This window comes from Eublepharis macularius, chromosome 3 (assembly GCF_028583425.1).
Source record: "Eublepharis macularius isolate TG4126 chromosome 3, MPM_Emac_v1.0, whole genome shotgun sequence".
Taxonomy (NCBI): domain Eukaryota; kingdom Metazoa; phylum Chordata; class Lepidosauria; order Squamata; family Eublepharidae; genus Eublepharis; species Eublepharis macularius.
The window spans coordinates 184,746,224-184,753,385 of NC_072792.1; the positions used below are offsets into that span (position 1 = coordinate 184,746,224).

The window sequence follows — 7,162 nt, forward strand, 5'->3', positions numbered from 1 at the left end:
TGGGGAGGTCCATTGTTCTGAATTTGTGAACGAACTCCATTTCAGCACCCTCAGGTTGTTGTGCCCACCCCTAGAAGTTTCTCTGTCTGAGGAGAGCCACCCCTAGGTCAGCAATGGAATGTTCTGGAACATTCCCACTGGTTTTGGGGGGGGGGGGTTGTGGCTTTGCAAGTCTGATTGATGTCCTTTTATTCTGAAGAGGGGGGTCTCTGATCCTCGAAACCTCATACCCTCAAAACCCTGTTGGTCTCTTTGGAGCCATCGGACTCCATTCCTGCTCTGCAGACCAACACGGCTGCCCACCCTGAACTTGGCAGAATGGGACCCCCTGTTGGTCTTCCAAGTTGGCTGGACTTATCCAGAATGAATGCTTTCTCTCAGCATGCTGGCTACCAACTGCAGTTCCCTCCAGTCCGCAAGGTCCAGCCACCCTCCCATCACAGCGCCCTCCGCTCACCCGTCCAGAGGCCTCATTTCAACCCACAGTCACCAACACTCAAGCGCCACATTGAGCAGCAGGAATAAAAGACAGGAACTGATTTACTTGCAAAATATTACAATGTCTTATCTCTCTCAGGTTCCAGATAAAGTCATCATGGAGGAGGAATTCTCCTCCTCCTTCTCAAGCCCTGCCTCCTCCAGCAGAAAGGAAAAGGGTAAAGGACCATTCTCTCTTTCTCCTTTTCTCCTGCCTTCCATCCAAGAAGCTCAAGGCAGAAGGTTTGAGGGTAACCCATATCTCTGGGCCTTCCATCTGTAGGCCAGGATGAAATCTTCCATTGGCACCTCAAGCAGATTTTGAGATTTCAAAGTTCTTTCAAAAATTCCCTCTAGAGAATCTTTTTCTCTTGACTGTGATTCTGAGAGCCAGTATGGTATTGATGTGGGAGTACAATACAGGAAATCAGGAATCCCTTCTGCACTTTACCTGGAAGCTTGAGGGTGGCGAGTGGCAAGGGAAGAGGCAGAGGCGCTGCCCTGCTGATTCTCTGTGTTGGCCAGAATATGGAGCTTGGCAGGATTGCTGGGTCCAGGTTGGGAAATTCCTGCAGGTGGGCGGGTGGAGCCAGTAGGTGTTGCTTTTGGAGTCTTCCCTCCAAAGCAACCACTTTCTCCTGGGATCTTATTTCGGTAATCTGGTGATCAGTAGTTAATCCAGAAGATCTCCACGCACACACACACGCCCCAGTCGCCATGGTGGTTGGCAAACCTCCCCTGGCAGGTTTCTCCAGTACTCCCTCTGCCTGTGCCTCAGTTTCTCAGCCTCACAAGGCCTGCACCCTGCCCAGGGCCAGCAGTCAGAAGTGGACGGGGTGGGCCAATGCACAGGCACTCCTCTGCTGGGCAAGGATGGTTTTTCTTCTTTCACTTTCCAAACTTAGGACGATTTCCCCATGCTAAGCAGACACAGTGCCCCTCTCTTTGTTAACAGCAAATCCGAGGACATGAAGGAGAGATTTGGGGGATTTCTGCCTGTCGCAGGCAAGAGAGGGAAAAAATCTCTCCAGCTTTGTGTCGGGCATGGAGACCTCAAAGCAGGGATCGTTGATGTCCCACAGAATCCAAACTAGCAATGAGCTTGCCAATGCAGAATCACTGATTGTGTTGTTATTTTCATCCACAGTTCCATCAGATGCCATATTTAGCATCTTGGTCACGGTGAGTAAAGGAGTTAGTCAACGAAGAGGCTCATCCACTTAGATCTCACTGCTCCTCAGGAGATGGGAAGGAAGTAAGGGAGGGAGCCCAAGGAGGCCTCTGGCCACGATCCCCAATCCCTCGTCAGTCCTGGCCAGGGAGATGAGGCAGAAGCGTGGAGTGAGATAGATGCATACCCGTTGTCGTCATCCTCCAATGGCAGCCATGTCTGCTGAAGCCAGAAAAAGTTCTCTTCTTTGGGAATGGAGGTGGGAATTCTTAGCCAGCCACATCCTCTTTGGGAGCAAAGTTTTAAGCAGGGACAGCGACAGTGTAAAAGCTCCGGAAGGTGATACAGTGTGGAGTGGAGGCCTGTGAGAGAAGCTGTCCACTACGGCGCGATCTCTGCCAGCACAGTCTTTTAAAACTACGCTTCCTGGCTAGCGTCTTCCGACACAGTGAACTTGGACTCAATCATCTCATCTCAAGAGAATCCATCTCTCTTAGCCTTTGCATTGTGTCCCAGAATGAAAGCTACTCTTGCATATCTTGAGGAGATTTTGAGTTGTCAAAGTTTTTTCAAAGACATGTATCGTTAGTGGTTGAGGCAGCAAAGGAGACGCATTGTTTTGAACTTCCCTCTCATGCAGCTGAACTCTGGTAGAGCTTCATTTTCCTGTCTTTGTTAAGGCATCGAGCAGGTGAGCTCTGGTAGTGACAGACGTGCATGCAGGGAGGAGAGACCAGCTTTGCCGAAGAGGAAATGCTTCTCCAAAGATTCGCCTCCTCACACTTGTGGCTGCCTGATTTGTATTTCTAGCCACCACCAGACATGGCAGCACGGAGCAAGCATGTCTGTGACTGGGAGCGAAGCAGAGAAACTCTTCCCTCGGATTTATGCATCTCTTGCCCGGACCTGGTGGGATTTGCCGGAGTCAGTCAGAAGCAGTGTTGGTAGAGCAGCTTTCGCAAGCCACAAGCCGGACCCCTCAGCGCCCTCAACTGCCACTTAACGGCTTTTCCCCAACTCTCCCACTGCTCACATTCCAACAGCTCCGATTGGCTGTTCTTAGGGAGACTCGCAGCTGTCCGTCACAGCCTCCGTGGAACTGTGTGGTAGCCCACCCCACCAGGCCCACACTCTACATAACATGCACTGCCCTGGCAAAGGCAGGAATGCAGTTGCCATCTCCTGGCCAGGAGACTGGAAAAATACTGAACTGGGGGTCATGGGAATGGTGCACTAACAGCCCCACAGCCCCCTGGAATTTGTGCAAAATCTACAGATCAAAGAAGTGCAGAGTTCTGGAGCCCTCTGATCTTTCCCCATCACCTCTTCCATAAATAATGGCACTCCTACAATTATGCACATGATTTTTTGTTCCTAAATGCAGAACTTTGCACTTATCTCTGTTGACATTCATTTTATTTGTTTTAGCCCAGTTTTCCAGCCTGTCGAGATCAACCTGTATCTTTGCTCTGGAAATGATGTCATCGCGTAGGGCATGGGAGCACTTCCCGCGATTCGGGCTGCTCACCTCCCCGTGCCCATCAGGCAGCCCTCCACGGGAGCCACCAGTGCTCCCACTGGCTTGGCGTGCTCCTCAGCTGCAGGACGGCCTCCCCATCAGCACAGCAGTTGGCCAGGGCGCTGCAGGTGGCCTTTTGCAGAACGCAGGCTGTCCTCAGCATGGCGCTCCAGGGAGCCCCCCCCCAATTTTTTGTGCGCAGGGTGACTGCCCCTCTTGCCCACCCCCACACTACACCACTGCATGGGGAGTGTGAGACCCCCCACTTCTGCTCTGGTCCCATTCCCTTCCTGGCTGTTAACATCTTGCTGGGAGAAGGTATTGGAGCCATTAGTGAAAATTGCCTTTGGGGTCTGCTCTGAGGCAGGATGTACCTTCCAGGTGTCGCCTGAGCAGGGTCAGGAGCTGGACCTAGCAGCACTCGAGGTTGTCCTCTTGAGAACTGGCTGTCTTCCCAAGTCTTGGTTTCAGCAGGCTGGGAGAGAAGCGGCCCCAGATGAACAGCTGGCCAATGCTGGAGTTCCTGAGGCTGCTTGGCACACTGGCCAGGATCCTGCAAGGAACCACCCCCGGTCCACTGCTTGAGCTGCACCCCAGGGTTGCGTCCAGCCAGCCTGGCCCTTCCCCTCCTCTGTGCCACCTCAGCCGGTGCCTTCTGCTGCCTGTGTCCCTGCAGACTGGGGGAGGTCCCGGGGGACCACAGGCCAGAGTCCTGCCGGGCAGAGGGCTGGCGACGGTCTCAGAGGCTGATGGAGGGGGTTCCCTCTCAGGCCCTGGCAGGGGGTCCTCTGGCACTGATGAGACGTCCTCGGGTGCCCTTGCGGAGCTGGGTCCTTCCTGGTCCCTCTGGCCCACGACAGTCCCTGACCCGGCAGCCGGGGCTCCTCCTCCGGGGATTCTGAGTCCATTGCTGAGCAGTTCCAAGGGGGTCGTGACGGCTGCCAGCTCTAGGTTGGGAAGTTCCTGGAGACTTGTGGGGAGGGAGCTTGGGGAGGGCATGTCATGTCTGTGCCCATCCATGCCCTTGTTTTATGCTGTGCCTTGATGTCATATTGCAAATGCCAATTTTTGCCTGCCTTGTATTCACAGGCCTGCTTGAAATCAAAAGTGTCTTATCTCTTATGAGAATGCCTTTGATGTCTCTCTGTGCCTCTGACCTTGCAGATGTGCTGTTTCCGGGGGGGGGGGGGAAGAGATGGAGTAACTGTGATTCTTTGTCATCTTTTGCCTTCCTGGTGTCTAGACAAAGCATGAAAGCTATTTGGGAAGTTCTCGTGATCTCTTTGCGCCCAAAAGATGTTTTGCTAAGGGGAGGGGTCAGTAGTATTCTGTGCCTATGTAACCATTCCTGCCAACTTTCTGGTCAGCTGTGGACGTACCTATGAACATGATTTGATCTCTGATTAAAGCCTTTTCACCCAACACCCTGGAGTGCTTGATGTGAGGGTTCAGGGGCCTGTCTGCCTTAGTCTTGTTGCCCATAGAACTGACAGGGCATGGTTTGGGAAGGGGCGGGGTGTCAGCTGGGCACAATGCCACAGAGTCCACCCTCCAAAGTACCCGTTTCCTCCAGGGAAACTGATCCCTTCTGCTTGGAGATCAGTTGTAATCCTGGGAGATCTCCAGCCACCTCCTAGAGGTTGGCAACTCTAGGCCAGAGGCAGCAGCTGCTCCAAGACTGGGCAGGGCACCACCTGGGGAGGCCCCAGCAGGAGCAGGGGTGCACCACTCACAGGAGAGCCTCCCCCCCCCACAAATCAGCTGTTGAGGCCCCCTCCCCCGGCAGGGGCGGGAGTTTTGCCAGCCTGCAGCAAGCCTTGCAGGAAGGGTCTCCGGCTAGCCCTCTGCAAGCCCAGCAGGGGGGAGTAAAGAGAGGAAGGGGGCTCAGAGAAAGGGAGGGGCAGCCCTGGCTGTGGCCAGTGTCAGTCTGTGGAAAGCAGGGTACTCTGATTTCGTCTCCCACCCCTTGCAGCAAGAAATCCAAGGTCTCTTGAGTCAAAGGTCCTCTCTTGAGAGATGATATATTCAGAAAGTACAAGTGTCCATAGGTTATCCAAAGGCTAAAGCAAGCTTCTGGCTGTACACAGATCTCTTGCTGAGGATGACGTATTAGGGGCTTGCTACAGTATATCAAACCCTCTAGGCCAGCCCCCACTCTCGGTGTCTACCCAGCTGGTCCAGAAGGTGGGAAAGTGAACGGAGCTGTCCCAAGGCCGCGGTGGTGGGCCATCTCAGATAAGGCTGTCTCGGGAACCAAGCTGCTCCTGCTAACACACACACAGGAAATATTGCTGGAAAAGTACAGCAAAGCAAAAACAACATGGAAGGACTGTGGGCAGCAGACCTGACAGCCAGCCTGGACAGGGCCTTGGGGATGAATAAAGAGGTGGGGGGGGTGCAGAGAAGGGAAGCAGGGGGGGCCGAGAGGAGGGGGTGTGCTCCTGGGCAAGGTAAGACAAGCAGACCTGGTCAGGCCAGGGCACTATCCCGCTGCAGACGCACGTCTCAGCCCCCTGGGGCATTACAGGGGCAGAGTGGGTGGGGGACTAGGGTTGTCAGGTCCCTATACCCTCCCGGCAGGTGGCAAGGTCTTCGGCCCTAATGAAGTGCAGGAAGGCTCCTGCGGCCAGCCTGATGATGCCAGGCGCTTGCCATCTCCCGCCAACCACTGGCAGGGCAGCGGGCAAGGTGTCAAACCCTTGGGAGGTTTCCTGCAACTGGCGGGCACCTGGGAACCCACGGGGGACGGGAGACAGTTTAGACTTGGTTCCTGACAGCAGTGACACCGAGGGTTGCCGGGTGTCTGGTTTCCACCCGAGCAGTCCAGTTTTTTATTGGACTGTCCGGGAAATCTTCAAATAAAATACCTGACATATAAATGTCCAGTATTTTCATGCGGTGGGGAGGTGAGGAGGAGCAGCTGATAGAAGCAAGATGAACAGCGACACTGGCTGCTGCTGCACCTGCTGGGCGCAGAAGAGCTTTGGCAGGCTGTGGTGCCAGTTTGTTGCTATGCCTGCTGCTGCGTTGTGCTGTGCTACATGGGCGGCTGGCTGCAGCTGGCGTCTCAGAGACAAGGAGGATGGGGGGGCCTCCCTCCCTCTGTGAAGGTTTACTTTGGAACCGGGAGTGGTGGGGTTTTCTTGGGGGGGGGGGTATGCAGATTGCTGGGAGTGGATTCTGGTCCCTGTGGCAGCCGTTGCACTAGGCAGGATGAAGGGGAAAAATCCTGCACTCTTCCAAGGCCAACTGCAGGTGCGTCATATTTTGAAAGGCTCCTGTGTGGGGAAAAAAGGCTCTAGACCATTCCTTGCATGTAGAAATCAAGTGCATAGGGGAGAGAGGTTTAGGGCAGCGCTTGGCTTGACGTGTTAATTAGTGAAGAAAGTTTTGGTAAGTTGAGAAGGATTCAAAACTACAATTCCCACCTGTGGTCTGATGGGGTGCAGTTCAGAATTCAACCTCCTCTTTCACGCATCATGTACAGAATGCCTCTAAGACGCCACCCAGTCAAGATGTGCAGAAAACAGCCTCCCTTCTGCCCCAGCCTCCCAAATATAATGCTTCTGGGCTGAATCCCCGTTTGGCTATCATGGCTAGTAGCCCCCAGTAGGACTATCCCTCCATCTGCTATCTCTCGGCCAGTGACCATTGCCATGTCTTGTGGCAGTGAGTTCCACAGTTCAGCAGTTCTTTTTTTGAAAATAATTTTTATTTTTTAAAACAGATAAGGTATAGAAAGAAAAGGGAGACTGCATCAGGGAAAGGAAATTTACTCTGTTTGCTTAAAACATTTGCCTGCTGCCTTTCTACCCAAAACTGGGTCCACAAGGCAGCGACAGTTCAGGACAGCACATGCGCACAAGGCTTGAGTGATATCTGCATCGAGTTGGAGCACACACACCCTGCTCCTAGCAGATGGAGGCACTTGCTTAGCAGCCACAGAAAGCCATTCTGCATGTGTTCAGAAGCACCTTTTCTCTGGCAACGGATTT

At 53.7% G+C, this 7,162-nt stretch overlaps 1 long non-coding RNA gene across 1 annotated transcript; it reads left to right on the forward strand.

Moving 5' to 3' along the window:
- The first annotated feature begins 584 nt into the window (after window positions 1-584).
- LOC129326095 (uncharacterized) lies at window positions 585-4,092 on the forward strand. Its single transcript, XR_008596687.1, has 3 exons — window positions 585-656; window positions 1,625-1,659; window positions 2,329-4,092. It is a non-coding gene; the product is annotated as an uncharacterized LOC129326095 (long non-coding RNA).
- The last annotated feature ends 3,070 nt before the right edge of the window (window positions 4,093-7,162 follow it).